This window comes from Pongo abelii, chromosome 11 (genome assembly GCF_028885655.2).
Source record: "Pongo abelii isolate AG06213 chromosome 11, NHGRI_mPonAbe1-v2.0_pri, whole genome shotgun sequence".
In the NCBI taxonomy this organism is placed as follows: Eukaryota; Metazoa; Chordata; class Mammalia; order Primates; family Hominidae; genus Pongo; species Pongo abelii.
The window spans coordinates 46,585,177-46,602,975 of NC_071996.2; the positions used below are offsets into that span (position 1 = coordinate 46,585,177).

At 35.5% G+C, this 17,799-nt stretch overlaps 1 protein-coding gene across 1 annotated transcript in view; it reads right to left on the reverse strand.

Annotated features, from left to right (window-relative positions):
• The window catches only part of GTDC1 (glycosyltransferase like domain containing 1), a gene marked incomplete at its 5' end in the record, with an annotated part of 284,050 nt that extends 271,500 nt beyond the window's left edge, over positions 1 to 12,550 (reverse strand). The window contains 1 exon segment of the mRNA NM_001133298.1: positions 12,489 to 12,550.
• Positions 12,551 to 17,799: the final 5,249 nt, after the last annotated feature.

Genomic DNA, 17,799 nt, shown 5'->3' on the forward strand with positions numbered 1-17,799 from the left:
CACATTTCATTTTTTAAACCACCCATTCCAAAAAAACCTAACTTACAACTCTAGCAAGAAATCAAACTACTAAAAGTATACAAATAATTAAGAAGTTATTTCCAGAAAACAAAAAAAACTAATAAACTATGAAATATATAAATACAAAAACTAGACGCAATCTTATTTTATCTATTTAGATGGGTATGAAGACTATGCTTATCGACATATAACTTTCCATATTTTAAAATAAGCACAAACTTGATATGAAAAAGAAATCCTAATCTTAGGAAAGCACCATGTGGCATTTTTTAACTTTACTACCACTTTGTTGATTCTTTGTCCCAGAGCAGGTCACCTCCAACATTAGTACTCTGACCTTCTAGAAAACTGACAGATAAAGTTTATAGTGAGAAAAAATGAGCTTTTATGGGTTTCCAAAAGGGAATTCTTATGACACTAAAAGCCATATAATAATATTGATTTGATAACCAACTTTTTTACTGCCCAATTATAGACTTAAGATTTCTAGAAAAATATCCAGGTGAAATTTGACATAAAATACAGTAAAAAATAGTCTTGAGCTCATGACAGTCTGGAATCTCTTTACAAACTTTAAATATACATATAAAATGATTTTTAAAATATCTTTAAAGTGTTGAGAATCCCAAGATTTACCTTTCACCTTGGGCCTGACTGACCCTCCTCCTGATACATTTGTCAAAAATCAATTCAGTTATAGCTTGTACCTTTCTGAGCAAATAATTTCCAGGCCTGTTTCTAGCTTCCTTCCATCCTAAAGGCAAATGTACAATGTACAGAAACAAGGATTATTTTCTTGTAAAACCATCTTCAAAAATCAATTAGAATACTCAAAATATTCTATTCTCACAAATGAAAATAAGTTGCTTACTGGAATGACAGTCTTCCATTTCACTGCCTTAAAAATTAAGCTGGCATGGATAATAAAAGTGTTTTCTGACTGGATATGCTTGGCATTCAAATGTTTTTAAAACAAATACTAATCCATAATTAGATTTCACAGGCACAATCTATAGAAAATAGAATTCTTTTTTATTTTCTGAGAGAAATATTAATGATTTCATATCATAAAACTTATAACAACAATGCCATGGCTTGGATAAACTTATAAACAAACCTGTATGTGAATGTTTTGTATCCTTTTCAGCCTAATCTCTACCATTCATTCATTCAACAAATACTTATTGTGCCTACTAAGTGCCTGCTCATCATTGTTCTGCATGCTTGGGGATAAATTAGGTAACAAAGCAAACGGGACTCTTATCACAAACAATTTCTTTCTAATTGGAGTAAAAACACCAGCATCAAGTTAAATGTATGTCAGATGAGGGCACCTATAAAGAAAAATAACACATGGTAACAGAGGATAGGAGCTACTGAGGGCTGGTGTGAGGAGGTTATTTTATACAGGGTTGTGAGAAAACACCTTGCTGATAACGAGGTGACATCTAAACAGAAATCAGAAGAAGGGGCGAGGGGATTGGGGAGTATGCAGATCTGGATCTAAGCAACAGGCACAGCAAGACCCTGATAGACATATGCTTGGTATGTGCAAAGAGTAGGAAGCTCTGTACAACCACAAAACATAAACGAATTTGCTTTATTCAACAAGCATTTATTATTACATTCTAAAAATTAAAGTAACTGTTTTGTGATATTATCATGACCCAAATATAGTCTCGGGTCTCAGGCCTGGATATAACTTCAATACAGAATGATAAATGTAGAACATTTGAGCAGGGTCTCAAAGAAGGACCAATAGCAAGTTATACAAATAGTTCAAGAAGGTGAACCAAGAGCCCAGGAAATACAGAATTGAGGAAATGTGGCAGACATCCTTGGCTCACATAACTATTCAAATTCTCCTTTTGCTTCCTTCTAGAATTCAAGCTAAAATATTTGCAATATTTGATCTCTCAGGTGCAGCGAGTGGGAGCATGTTCCACAGTCCACCAAAATGGTATAGGTAGAAGGAAGACTCAAAATCGGAAAGCACCTTCTATTGGGAGCCAGTACACTGCTGCACACCTCTAAGCAAATCAACAGGCCACAGGGCATCTGACCCACCCCAGGCCTCTGGTATCAGACCTTCTTTCCAAGCTCTGCTGCCTCCAGCCTCTCTTATCATCTTCAACATGACCTATTCATCAGCCTTCTAACTCATCTCCCTACCTATAGCTACATTTAACGTCTTCCATTCTTCCTCCGAAATTTATAGATATCTCGATGTCACTTTTCCACTCAAAAACCTATACTTTTTCTATGAAATAAAGAAAATTATTTAACAGGAAATAAGACCCCTTACAATTTGGTTCCAAGCTCCATTCTAGCCTCAATTTCTGTCACTCCCACAGACACACTATTACTCTAAATACTAAAACCATTCTATTTTATCAAACACTCCATACACATTCCTACCTGCAAGTACTGCTCCTGCTGTTTCTCCTCTCTGAAACCTTTTGCCTTCATGACCTGTCAAATTCCTACATATAGTTCAAGACTCTATTCAAATTTCATCTCATCCATCAAGACTTAGTCAATTACTCACCCATATTCAGCTAGTCAGAAATAATTACGCCTTCCTCTGTAGTGCCCTAAATTTTGCTTTTACCCCATTTACAGCAGTCACCACAATCCCTCTTATACTATAGTTATACAGTATATGTGTATGTGTATCTCCCAATCAGATCTCAATTTCTTGGCAGCAAAGTTTATGTACAATTCATGTTTGTAACTACTCATAACCCAGCAAAGTGCCTTGTACACAATATTCAGTTAATCTATTCTGAATTCTCATCAATAGGCTATAATTAAGTCACTACCTTATGAGGAATAAAACAAAAGAGGTATTCCTGAATTTGAAAATTACAGTGTCATCACAAAATGAATTGTTCAGGTATTACTACGGTATTCAGATCTTCAAATAAATCCTAAATCATGGCCAATATCATTGAATAGAAAGATAAAGACAGTAAAAAATAAAGTGTGTTTATTGGACAGCATGAAATACAGAGGAATGGAGAAATGCAAAGCAAAAAGCTACCCATGTTAGAAGCATTATCAAGGGATACTTACAATTTATTTAACAAACATTTACTAAGTGCATACTGTGAGCCAGACACTATACTGATCACTGAGAATAAAGGTAAAAATAACGAGGGAGGGCTGATATTTTACATGCACTTTTTTAAGTGCAAAGTGCTGACCTTTATTACTTCCAAAAGTATGACCAGAAGATCTGCTTAAGGGCCAAATAAAACTACCAATACCCAATTCTGAGTTCAAATCTAGGAAATTATTTTGCCTACATTGTGATTATGTAAGCACCCTTCTCCTAGTACTGCTTTTGAATATTAAAAGGGCTTCCTTTATTCTTAGTGACTATAAACTGCTCAGATAGAAAATTTGAGTTCCAGACACTTGAATACATTCCCTGCTTTGAATAAGTTCTATCCATGCACAGACTGTTTTAGTAATTAAGGTACAAACAACCCTGCCATCATCAATGAAAAGAGAGGAATTTATTAAAATAGGGTTATATAGGGGATGTTGTATGGGAGATAGTAGATAGTTGTTCATTTTGTCCTCTGAGGTTAAAATAACAGAAACTGAACGGAAATACAATAAAGAGAATTTAACTTAGACACTGGAGGAGTTGTAAGATACTGATTCCTACCAAGTCTGAGCCATTCCTTCTGCAGATTTTAAATGAAGAGGTAGTCTGCATCCTTCTAAGACAGTTACGGGCAAAACAAGCAGATGTAAAGATGACCTCTTAAGATTTCTTTTGGACATGAAATTCTATTGTACATAACCATTTGCTTGTGTATTAAAAAGTATAAAGCTGTCCATCTAAGAATTTAAAAACATATATACTCAAATGTCAACTAATGCAAAATCTGATTTAATATGTCTTTAGCCATATGACGCTTCCAAAGACCTGTAAATCAGCATCAGTAATATAAATTATCAGATGACCTGTTTGCCTTTTGAATAAATTCCGATTGCCTATTTCTTTAAAAACTGAGATCTTAACATATGAGTACTACAAAATATCTTTGTTTAAACAATAGTCTATGCATAGAGTTAAAAGCAATCACGTTTCTTATTTACTCATGGAATACCCAGTCCCCAACAAACATTGGTACTAAACCATTTTGAGGACTTTCCTTTTTTTCAAAACAACTTGGACATTATTACACTGATGTCCCCTTAGCAATAACAAACAATTCTACAAAATTTAGTCCACAAACCCTCACAAATTAAAAATATTATAATATCCTTTAAATGTATAAATGATTTATACCCATAATATTAACAAATATATTTCTTAATATTCAGTCATTCATTCAAGAAGGGATTATTGAGGTTCAACATGTAGGCACTGTGCTAAGCGTAAAGACACCAAGATGACCCAATTACAGTTCCTGTCCTCAGAAATGGAAACATAACAATACCAACACATATGCACTAACTGTTCAAAAGACAACCAATAGCAAGTTACTATATAAACCAAGTATCCAGAGAGTTTCAAAAGTCCAAACTAACTGTGCAAAGGAATTAAGGAAGTACAGCAGATAACTTTAGAATGGCTCATTCAACACTCATTCTAATTCCCATTCTCCTTGCCTTCCTCCAAAAGAGGCTAGAAAGCTAAAACACTCATTATCTCACTCTAGGGGCTAGAAAGCGAAAACACTTGTTACCTCATTCTAGAGATGGTTATATGGGACATATACTTTTGACCAATGAGAATTAGACAGAAGTCCCTGTGAGTAAACATCCCTTTCTAAAGAAAAAGAGAAAGTATCCAAGGGAAGAAAGTTTCTGAGCTCTCCCTTTGTTCTTCCTGCTTGAAAGTGAAATAAGAGGCAAAAGTAACATGCTAAGGATGGTGGGGAAGTAAGACATTACCTGGATCCCTGATAGTATCAGTTACCTGTGAACTAACTGCCTTCTGATTCTTATGAGACAAATAAAACCCTAACTCATTTAAATCAATGTCAGTAAGATTTTCTACTACTTAGAGCCAGAGGCATTTTTACCGTTAAAACAGAGATACTTCAGTTAGACTCTTTATGGTTCCTCCTTTCTTAAACTATAATCCAGTCCTTACTAGCTAGAAAAAAAAAAAAGAATTTTGAATGTACACTTCTACAATTTTCTGTAATCTGAATTACTTCTATAAACATGGTCAAATTCCTCCATATAAACCCATTTGTTGCATAGTTATTACAAGATTTTTATTTTAAGTGGAACCTTCAATCCCTCAAATCTATTAAAATAACATTTTTCTATAGTATGGTATATAGCATTCATATATATAATACACACATATAAGTAAATAGCTGAAGGTTAGGAAGAAAGGAGAAAAGAAGGAGAATGGGGGGGAGAGAAAAAGGGAGGGATCTAATTTGTGTGAAAGTGTAAACTATGCTTTTCAATTTTGTGGGCACCTTAGAAAGTGGCTTAAGAATAAATGAAAGGCCGGGCGCAGTGGCTCACGCCTGCAATCCCAGCACTTTGGGAGGCTGAGGCAGGCAGATCACCTAAGGTCGGGAGTTCAAGATGAGCCTGATCAACATGCAGAAACCCTGTCTCTACTAAAAATACAAAATTAGCCAGGCGTGGTGGCATGTGCCTGTAATCCCAGCTATTCAGGAGGCTGAGGCAAGAGAATTGCTTGAACCCGGGAGGCAGAGGTTGTGGTGAGCCAAGATCGCGCCACTGCACTCCAGCTTTGGTGACAGAGCAAGACTCTGTCCCAAAAAAAAAAAAAAAAAATGAGAGATTACAAAACAACAGTATTTTTTTTAAATAGGGAACACTCCACACACACACTTGAAATCAATGATTCTGTTTTAGAAAACTTTTTGAATTTGGAAAGTGTATATCCCAACAAATACTTTGTGTCTAATTTACCACTAGCATTATTGTATTATTTAATATTCCATCTATCTCTAGTCATCTCCCTAAGGTAATAATAACACAATAATCATTCTCCATGTATGTTTCTCTCGGACAAATTCTAAATGTGTACTATTCTTGGGATAATTTCTATTGTACAGTGCTGAAAAGATTCATTAATTTCAATCACCATCAACTCCGTACACCACATATACTTGTTCCGCCTTTTTTGTTGAAATATATTTCACTGTGGCCATTCAAAGGAAAATTACACATTCCAATAACATTTGAGTTCCCCTCAGTTACCCTTTCAGTGGGTCAGGGTAATGATAGAGTAAAGAATCATGTTCTTCACAGGCTCTCCTTTTTATCCCCCAATTTGGTAGAATTTCAACTTCAAATCTCTTATGCCAAAAAGCAGTGGGTAATGTCTAATGCTCTTCTCAAACAGTGGCTTACTTTGGAGGGAAGGAGAGTGAGAGTCAGGAGAAATCACTCATTCCTGCTTCTAAAGGATCTTAGCATATGGGATAAGCAATCTCTTACTCTATTTTCCTAAAATAGAACTATAGAAACATATTAAGTTGGGGTGGGGGGAAGAAAGGAAAGCAAATAAGAATTAGAAACCTTTCAACTCTGGGTATAGGTAATTCCTCACAGAGTGAAATTACTGAGTTATCTAGCCTAAATTCTCACGAAGGTAAGTCAAAAAATCCACATATTCATAAAACCTGTAGTTTATATATTCCTTACCATCAGTCACAGGTAGAAGCTTCCTCTGTAAAACAGAACAATGCTACATTCTTTTTCCTGAAACTCTAAGAATGGGATAAATAAGCATAATAACTATAGTCACATAACATAAATGCTTTCATTTTAAAAGCAGTATTCAAAGACAATCTATGAAAATCCATGTGATATAAAAAAAATTCAGAGAATGACAAATCTCCCTTGTTTATAATATCATCTCAACTTCAATTTCATTTTCAGTTATCTCCTTTCAAAAATATATATCTGGGGTCCTTATATGATATGAAGTCCGTTTTCTCAGGCTCACTTTTATTTGGTTATCTTTTTAGGTGCACTGAAGATTGAGTTTACAATAAACTGAACAGACAGCGTACAAAAGGCTTTTAGAACTATACCATATGGTCCAGGGAAGGGAACAATCTGGACAATCCCCACTTCAATCTGCAAGCTTGTCCACCTCTATAACACATTATACCACTGTAATAAAATATTAAGATGAAAATGTAAAAGCTAAAATAGTCTATCTTTAGCATTACCAGGCAACCACACTTCCAAAAATTTACTGATAAACTTAATAAACATTTACTTTAATTTACATTCTGAGATTTTGGTATGCAACACCAGGCATACAAACCTAGGCCACCATTCAATAAAAACAATATTTCAGCAGGGCTATGTGTGGGTATTCAACTTATGCTTCAGAAATTTAGAAGGAAAAAAAAAAAACACTTTTACAGGGGCATATTGGCAGAGGCTGATGTAACAGATGACACATTCTTGGAAATCAAATAAAAGCAATAGGGAAATACCCATTGTTGCCTGGTGAAGGCCTAATCACATGGACACAGCTGGAACCAATGTAGATCACTCATTAATAAAATTGTATTGTAGTAGCCACTTTTTGATGCATTTCAATTGCTGCTTTAGCCAAATCCCTGAATTTCTTTGTTCAATGTTAGTAAGATTGTTTTAATGGGAAATATGAGAAGATTTAGGACAGGGGAAAAAAAACCTGTTCTCATGCTAAAAATGAAGCTAACTCAAAAAGCTAAATGTCACTTTACCTTGCAATCTACTTACACTATCAGCAGCTTAAAATATGCAGTGTAAACCTAAAAAAGAAGAACTCATATGGTACTATAGATAAAAAGTGAGCAGTGTGAGATGCCATAGAAAACATACGAAATACTTGTAAAAGTATTCTACAGAATAATATGTCAGAGGGTGGGAGAAATTAAAACGTATCAAAAATTAAGAGGAAAAATCAAACAACTGAATTAACAAGTACTCTTTCATGCAATACTATCTATTGAATTTTGACACTAAAGTATGTACCATATGCTTAAGGGAAGATTACCCATTTTGACCACATAAACTTAAAAATCACTATTTGTTATTACATTACCAATATTTGATATCAAACAAGACATTCAAATCACCTCGCCAAAAGTCATGTTTGAAAGCTATATTGACATTCAAATGAAATGAAGTACTAGTTATAATTATAAACTTGGTACTTAATATAGTAAAATCCTAGCTAAAATAATCAACAGTATTTATTCAATTTTGCTGTTATCTCTTAATAAATTTGTTTCTCCATGTTTTTACAAATATAATGATTAAGTTACTATATTATATTCCTAAAAAATATAAAATGTCAAACTAAAAAGATATAATAGCTTTGCTATGTGTTCTGAATTAAAACTATACAATTTATTGTCTATAAATTCTATTCTACAAAAATGAAAAACTCAACCGTATTTACCAAAAAACTGCTTAAACATTATGGCTCTTAAATATTTCTCCTATGCCTCTGTGTGTAGTTAGAATAAATAAATAGGACAATTCACATTGTCCTAAATCACTGAAAGATATATTCTTACCACAGAAAAAATAAAGGGCTTCACTGCAAATAAAAATTAAACCACCGCAGAAAGTGTATTTAAAGTCACTGAATAGTGGTTAACATGCAATAAACATTATTCACTATACACAGAATGAAAGAGGTTTGTTTGTGTGTGTGTGTGTGTGTGTGTATCTTTACTCGCTAATGTTAACATTATCAGACCTTGGCACAGGGGATTCAAGACAGACAGTCATGAACTTAACTGGATCAAGTGAAAAAAGTTTTGCTGGCATGCCTTCGCAAAACTGTCAGAATTCAGAAGTTTAAAATGTTGACCTAAAGATTTAATTCATATAACTTAACAGGCATCCCACCCAGATTCATTTTAGTAGCTCTGCATAAAAAAAGCCATTTTGCAAATTTAAAAAGATAGCATTGGGAGCAATGGGGAATTGTAGCATTTATTACATGTGCATTATGCATACAAAGCAATTTGAGTATTTGTTTGTTTTGCGAAAGTAGTGAACCAATATGTTGCTGAGCCTGTTCTGAATGAGAGAAAATAACAGGTGAGTTTATTTAATGCATACTGCTGATACACCTCTGTTTTACAAATTCTTTTAATAATTTTAAAGTGTTTTCTAAATTAAAAATAAATCCCTAGAAAAGAAACAACTGTTAGATTGCACAATTTTATCTTAAAGTACCCATAATAGATATATTTCCCAGTATATATGGCATATAAAAATGTTTCACATTAATAATTCAAACATGAGCCACTGTTTACTTCCTTTTCAGTCACATTTGTTACACTGTTACAAAAATACACGAGTTTTTCTTCTCAAAGTAATTTTCTTATTGCCAAAAATAATTGACAATTTTTAAAATAAAGATCAGTCAAAATAATATCAATCTCCTCCTATAAAAACATATTCTGACTATTAACTGTTCTTATCTTGATTGCAAAACTAATTTTTAAAATAGATCACTCTAAAAAATCTAATTTTAAAAATAGATCACCTGAAAGTAAATCATTTGTTTTGCTTAATACAACAGAAAATATATTTACATTGTGAGGAACATTCTATGAAATTTCACAGAATGCTTGCTCATAGTGAAAATCTAGTCTCCTGCTCAAATCATCTCTATTTAAAACTCATTATGCCACATTTTCACACTCCTAATGGTAGGGCACTAACTATAATTTTGCGAGAATTGGTAAACTTAAAAACACTTCTGTGTTTTACCTTGCATTTTTTATTTCAAAGGAAAAATATTTTAAATGCACATCCTTTATTTTAATGGAAGTTCACTTGATTATCTACCAAGACTTATCAGACACTCTAAAAGTGAGTATTCAATTTGTTAAAGATATAAACTGACCCTGAATTTTAGACAAAAATAGAAAACAATGGCAGACATTTTGGTCTCAACAGGAGATATCTTGGCATAAAAATCCATATAATACAGGCAAATATTACTCAAAAGTTTCCATTCAAATAATAAATTCTGAAGCAGACAAGATTCCAACCAATCAAAAATACTGTGTCAACATGACCAAAGTTAGCAATAGTAGCAAAAATGTAACTGTAAAGAAAATATCTAAGAGAGTGGAAAAGGCAAATTTAGCACCAACTTCTATAAGGAACAAAGCCACTTACTAAATGTGGAAGTTGTAAGGGGAATGATATTTCTATTTCAGAAAAAAATATTTCTTTTCACAATGGTGGTCTGTGTGAAGAAAGAGGAAGAGAAGAGGGGGAAATAATGGTGTAAGTGGGAAAGACTAAGGCTGCCTGCTTTCCTTCGGTGATGCTGTGAGGGTAGACCCTCTGCCTTACAAAAACCACTGCCAGAACCAAGCTACACAAAACATTTTGGCTGCAAGCCTATAACAGTGCCAGGCTGTTTTTCATTTTTGTGCTAGACTCCCTCAATTGAGACAGTGTGGGATTGTCACTTTGATGCACATAGAGAACAAAGAATAATATAGTTTGGGGGGGATTTTCTTGCCCCTTTAAAGTCAGGTTAGCATTTTGTTTTCTTTGACAGGTCTTGAAAAGACCCAAGAAACAAAGTTATGCCTAAGAATGCATTAACTGCCTAACAAAATTAATGTCAAGTACAATACTGTCAACAGTTTAAAAGCCATGTGAGAGATTAACATTTTTTAAAAAACAGACTTAAAAAGGGTCCAAGTCATATAGTTACCTGTTTAAGAGGCCAGAGACCAAGAAATACATGATTCACAATCACATAATCTTATTTAAAAATCTGATGCCACGAAGGCAGACCATAAAATCCAGGCCAAAAAAAAAGCAGTATTATAATTTTTAGGTCACTATTCAGAGACAACTGTGTCAGCTGCTATTCTGACCTTGACTTCTCCAAAATTAAATAATCTGATGAAAAGATTATAATATTAGAATCTGAATATTTTAAGCCTTCACAGAGAAAGAGCTGATAAGTGATGAAAAATGTTTAAAGAATTAAACCACAAATCATCGAAAAAGTTGCCACAGACACAAACAGGAAAACCGTCTCTTCGATCCTATTCAATTCTGTACTAGAAGTGAAGCTAACACAAATGCGAAAGCCGAGTGTGTGCTGCTGCAACCTTCAACTAAATATACTATCTGAATCTGGTGACTAAAAGACACCAATAAGCCATTAGCTCCTAGATGTATGACCTTTTTTCTTTCTAATGCACAAGATAAGTAAAGGGAGAGGTCCATTTTCTACAAACCAAATGAAAAGAAGAATGAACTGTGTCAGCTCAGATCCCATGCTGGCATATTTTACACTAAGCTCAGCATCATCTAGAAGCAGTATGCTTCTCCCTGCCAATCAGAGGGGAAAAAAGTTGTGCAACTAATACAGTGTTGATAAATAGCACCAAACGTCTACTAGTCCTTTCCTCCTGCACAATGCCATTGAATCAGCTGTTAAAAGAAGACCAATAGCTGTTACAGAAATAGCAAGAACTGAAGCACTTGCCTCAGATGTTATACATGGAGACATGGAGCATTTACCACCTGAGCCTATCTAATTTCTGGCAAAATGATCCCCTGCCCAGTTTTGTTCACGGCCACAGAATCTGATAACAAGTCACGATCTGTGTTGAGAAAGGCAGTGGGGGAGTGAGAACATGGGGAAGGAATCAAGTGAGAACAGTGGGCAAACTTCAAACAATATACACGCTTCTCTTATTATTCAAATTAGTGCCCATGCACAGCACTTTAGGATGACAAAAGCTGTGTTAAAGGGCTCAGGTACAATGATTCACTTTGGGTGGTAAGGGTAAGTCTGCCATGTAATTAAAGAATGCATTATTTTGCTCCTCACTGCTCGCCTTTTATATTTCTTTTTTCTCTAGGACATACTGCTGATGGTATTACTGCATGGGACACTGATAGTTGCAGGCAAGGCATTCATGTAGTGCCAAAGTGGTCCAGAGAATGTCTGGCTGGCCTTAGTTCAACAAGGAATATGAGGCAAAAACAGAAAACAAAAAGAATGAAAGGTGTAGAAGAAGCCAGGCAATAGACTGATTTTCTGTTTATTAATGGTACCATAAAACGAGGGGAAAATCTGGAAAAGGCAGCCAAGCTAACTCAATTACAAAGAAAGATTAAAGGAGTTAAATGTCTATAACTTGGCTGACAACCAAGGAACAATATGAGAGCTGTCCACAACTCTCCAAAGAATATACATTAAAAGAAAAGTAGAGAATTATTATCTACTATAGATGTATGAATACATGAACTAATAATGAAATAAAAATGAAGAAATCTGACTTTAAGCAGCAGGGAAATAATCTGGTGAAACTTTAAAAAGCCTGCTTCCTTCTCTTTAGAAATATCAATCATCTTACTGACCCACAACAAGACATGATAGAAAATGCCCGCATATTGCCAGAGGACGGAATTGATGGAGATATAAAAATGAAGTCCCATCTGCTTACCTGATGATCCAGATATACTGATGTCCCTTTACATATGTCCAATCTAGCTAATGCAGAGATACCTGTAAGATCACAAAAGACATAGTTAGTACCTTCAAAATAAACCCAGCCTGAATTCTCAATCTTGAGCTGGTCAAGAGCTGATTCGGATGATCTACTCTGGCTCTTGGATATTCCAAGGTGGGAGAAGAATGTGCAAGAACAGAAATTTTCTGAGTGAATCTAAGGTTATTCTTAATTAATAAGAGATTTTCAGTCTCTCCAGAGATTTTCCAAATCATCTGTAACTCAGTAATAATAATAAGTCAGATTAGAGGTGTTTAACCTTGGTCATTGGATGGCCTTCAGGAATCTATGCACTCCTGAATGATATACGTAAAATTTGTGGGTTTATATAAATAAGTATCTCTGGGAGAAGGTCAATAGTCTGTCAGATTTGCCAAAAGGTCTATAGTCCAAAAAACTGTCAAGAACCTCTGCTGAGGCTTGCCTAACATCTCAGAGGCAGGTTGGAATGCATATGGATGAGCATTCCAGGTTTGGGGGTTCCTCCCCAGAGAAACACAGACACTTGCAGATCTGGGGTAAATACCTTAAGAATACTACTTTCTGGGAGAGCAATACATCAGGTTTAAACTGTTGCTTAACTCACACAGTCCTGTGATCCCTGTAAGCCATGCACAGTCTTGAAGAGAACTAACATGTTACCATATATACCCAAGGGTGCCTATCATGACTTTTCCTGTTCTGTGTATATTAAAGTCAGGATTCCTAAGAATATCAATTCTGACAGAGTCAGAACTCACACAGTAACTCATCCAAAAAGGACCATTTATGACAAGGAAAAAACAAGGTGTGATCAAATCAATAGGAAATGTGGCTCCCAAACAGTTTACATAACAAAAAAATTACAGAATTAGCCAAACATATCTTTTAAAAGAATTACTTTAAATAGTAATCCCAGAGTCAGAATAGGCTACATCAGAAAGAAACAAGGTTAGAGAACCTTCCAGGTACCAACTGTGAACAAGATGGGAAAGCATTCACAGCCACAGAGAACATCCTGAACTGAGGTGTCACCAAAAAAAGGGGGTGGGGGGATAAGAAAAAGGCTGAAAAGACAGAAATCAAGTAGAAGAAGAGAAAAATTACCTTTTGTGGTGTCCTGTTTCAAATAATAATCATGTAGTATATATTCTCAAAAAATAATGTATTTAGACAATCACCTTCTGGGCATCTACCACGCACTGCACTCAGTACTGAGGACTCAGCAGTGAACAGGTCAACAAAGCCCTATTCTGCTGAAGCTTTACTTTGGGGAATGGGAGAAGGATGCAGTGACAAACAAGTATATCAGCAATATCATTTCAATCTGTGATACATGATATGAAAAAATAAACAAGAAGATGTGACCAAGACATGAGAGAGCAGCCTATACCCACCCAGCATGTCACAGAAATCTTCACTCCAATCTCAGAGTCTTTCAGGGTCTTAAAGAGTTGAGACCAGGAAATGACGTTAGGGACAGCTAGCCAGACCTGTGAATTTCAGAGATGAAGACAGAATAGCTATTCTAGAAGACAGTATCACTACCTCATTATCTCTACACTTCAAAATACATATACCTAGATTGAATGATAATGTTATGATACAAGCTCTGCTTGTAGAATACAAACCTGACAACAAGTAAATGAACAGCATTTCGTTATCTCTTTAAAACCTGGCTGACAATACTGCACACTGTGTACCCTTAATATAAAGAACCACATTCTATCCAAATTCTTGTCAAGTTCCATTCTATTAAAAGAATTTCATTTTTTGCTTCCACAGATAAATCCGATCAACTTGTGCTGTCAAAGAAAGGGGAGAAGAGGGTACAGGTAGCCAGCCTCCAAGAGAGCCCCCAATAATCCTCACCTCAAGGAATTCATGCCTTTGTGTAATCCCTTTGCTCATACCAGGGTTGGTCTGAGTGATCAACAGAATGCAGTAGAAGTGACAGTGTCTGTCCTAAAAGATATTACAGCTTCTTCCTTACTCTCTTGGATCTTCCTGGGGGAAGCCAGCTGCCAGCTGCCACGCTGTGAGGACACTCAAGCCATCCTAGGGAAAGGTACACAAGGCATCTTGCCAAATAGCCAGAATCAACGTAACAGCCATGTGAGAGAGACATTTTCTAAGCAGATCCTCCAGGCTAGTCTAACTTTCAAATGACTGTCACTCTGGCTGACATCTTGATTGCAGCTAATCAAAGACCAAGAGCCAGAATTACCTAGGCTGCACTCCAATCCCTTTCTAGCATGCACTCTAACTTCCTGTATTCACAAAGCTCAAGCTAAAAACATTTCTCAGATGCTCTTGCATCATGACTTCCACAGGGAACCCAGGTTCAACCAAATCCATTCAAGATTTAGAAAGCAGAAATGAGCAAATCAAGGAAGTAGCCAACTACAAATGAGATCAAATTTTGTAGTGAAGGCATTTTGTTCTTCTGAAACAACTATGTAGATATGCTACTAAATGATCCCTAGTCTCATAGGCTCTAAGTAGCAAATGGCAGCGAAGTTTCTACTAGAATAGTATCATGGGGTGTTTCTCATGGCTTGTACTGTTCCTAGCTATTCATAGTCAACTTTGTTTCCTTGGCACTTCTGCAAATTAAGTAGCATGTGATGCATCTCTGCATGCAACTCAAACTAGTTGTTGCCTGCAACTAAGAACCCACTCTACATATGCAAATTTTCCTGTCTCATAACACTTTCATTCCTATCTCACGGTTGACCCTCTTTTCCATTACTAAAACCTCTACCTGTACAATGAATCCTATTCATTTATGCTGTTTCTAGGAACTTGCACTATCCAGTTTCTCCTTTTCTTCTCCACTGCTTTCTTCTCCTTCATCAATAACACAGTTCTTCCAACCCTACCAACTATCCCTGTGAAGCTTCATAAAATAATAACAAAAGCTTGTTGTTTTTACTTCAACTTTCATTCAGTGCTTGAATTACCATAACTTGGCTTCCTTAGCCATCACTCTACCAAAACCACTATTGCTAAGGCTGGCAAGAACCAATTACTTATTCTCATTCCTCACTCTACTAGACTGTGGCATTGGCACTCCTACCCACCACACCTCTTTGAAGCTTTAATGATAACAAGACTACAAACCTCCAGCCTCAATGAAAGAATCTAGCATCCCACCTTCACACATCATCATCACCCACGCCCTCTGCACTTCTACCACCAGAGACATACAACAAATAGGCACACAGAGACCATTTCAAATGCTAACGCTATTCAAATATTCTATTTCTTGAGGGCCTAATTACTTAGACAACTAAAAACACAGATATACGCACTGTAAAAAAAAAAAAAAGAAAAAGAAAAAAGAAAACTGGATTCTACAAGCTATCAATATAGAAACGTATTTCATTATTTTTCAGTTATTTAAGGAAAAATAAATGTTTGGAAGTCAGAGATTCCAAAAGAGCAGTGCTACAAAACAAGTGTATGACCTCTTAAAACTAACTTCCCAAAGCTAGAAGTTTATTATTATTTGTTTAACACTTGCAAGTCAGAATATCTACAATTGCCAACCTAAGCTAGCATCCATGAGTCCTCTTGTTTTGTATGTAAGGTTTTCTATTACATCTGTCATCTCACTAACCAGAAGTGATGCTGCTGACTTGACTGGTGGGGGATGGGAGGGGAGTTGACCCATTCCTTCCCCCCTGCTAAAGCTACAATCTCTCAAAAGGCTGGCCTCCCAGAATGATGTGAACTAAGCTTCTTTCTTTAAACTGCTCAGAAGACAGAACTCTTCAGAAAGCCCACCAAAAAAATGGCTTATTTTCATTAATTTGCTTTGTGTTGCCATCATTCATTGTCTTCATTTTTAATTCAGTGATATTTATAGCCAAATGAAATGAAGTACAGTCAGTTTTCCTCAATCTGTCTCAGTGTACTCTTCATCTTCTGGGTCCCAATTCATGTGATCCTTTAACAACTATTTATTTCACACCAAACCAGTTATCTCCCTAAAGCCTACCAATCTAGCCTCTGGGCATATTTCCTAAATAAAAGCACTAGATCTCTGTAAACCTAAAATTTGCATACTAAAGGCACAAATCAGCTATCAAAAGGCCTAGTAGTATATAGCAATTGCTCACCTCTAAGCAGAGTTTAAAATTCATTTCAATTTATTATTTTTTAAAGGAACAGCAATTGACTTCTTCCCTTTGCAAAACAGTGTTTAATGGGCCTAGTTAAATTAGAGGTAATAGTGTAAAGCAAGTGTTTTAAATTGGTAAATTCTAAACCTCTTAATAAAAGTACATCAGTCAGAAGTTTTAATAAGACTCAGCAGGACAGAGAAGAATTAACCGTCTGTAGGAATCAAAAGGGGTGATAGGCAATGATAACCTTAAACATTTGCATAGGGATTTATAATTTCATCGCTTAAAGGTTAATGAAATTATGTGGTATTTTGCCTACTCTTATCCAGTAAATGATTTCATGCCTTGATTTGTATATATTTACCAACTGAATCCTATAAAGAAAAAATGACTCCTTTATCAATTAATCTATGACATTTTTACTTATACACTTCTGGATGCACAATTATCATTACCTATTCTAACCAATAACTGGGTCCTCTAAAACAAAATGTAAGGTTTCCAAAGCATCTCAGAAAAAAGAACAAACTCATAATCAGAACTCCGAAAGTACATTAAATTGTTAATGTGATTGCTTTTTTAAAAATTAGATATATTCCTTTATTTACTTTATACTTCAAGTCTACTATTGCTAAATAACTTGCTTTTGCCAAATATTAACAGAAAATCCACCCTAGAGATTGATGAAAGCATTCAGGATACACTGAGGGTGAAGATGGAGAAATGCAAACAGTCCACACAAACAAGTAGAACAGGTTAAAACAGTAAAAGGATTCTAGGCCAAAGCAATTGTTTTAAAACATAACAGCATAAAAACAACACACTACTGAGGCCTTGCCTCACTGAGCATCCAGGAGGGTGCAGGGTCAGCTGCTTCACTTAATACCCACTTCTAAGAAAAAAACTGCAAAGAGCCTCACTTAGGCAGAGTGGTGCTTCCTACCCTGGGTGCACGTTAGAATCCCCTGGACAGCTTAAAACAAAAACCTAAAAATCCACACTTAGGAGCCATAACCAGATATTCTGGTTTCATCAATAATTTATAGATGCTACTCAGGGTGATTTCTTAGGTGCAACTAGGGCTGAGAAATATGCCAGAAAGCACTGGTTCTCGAAGTGTGGTCCCTGGACCAGTA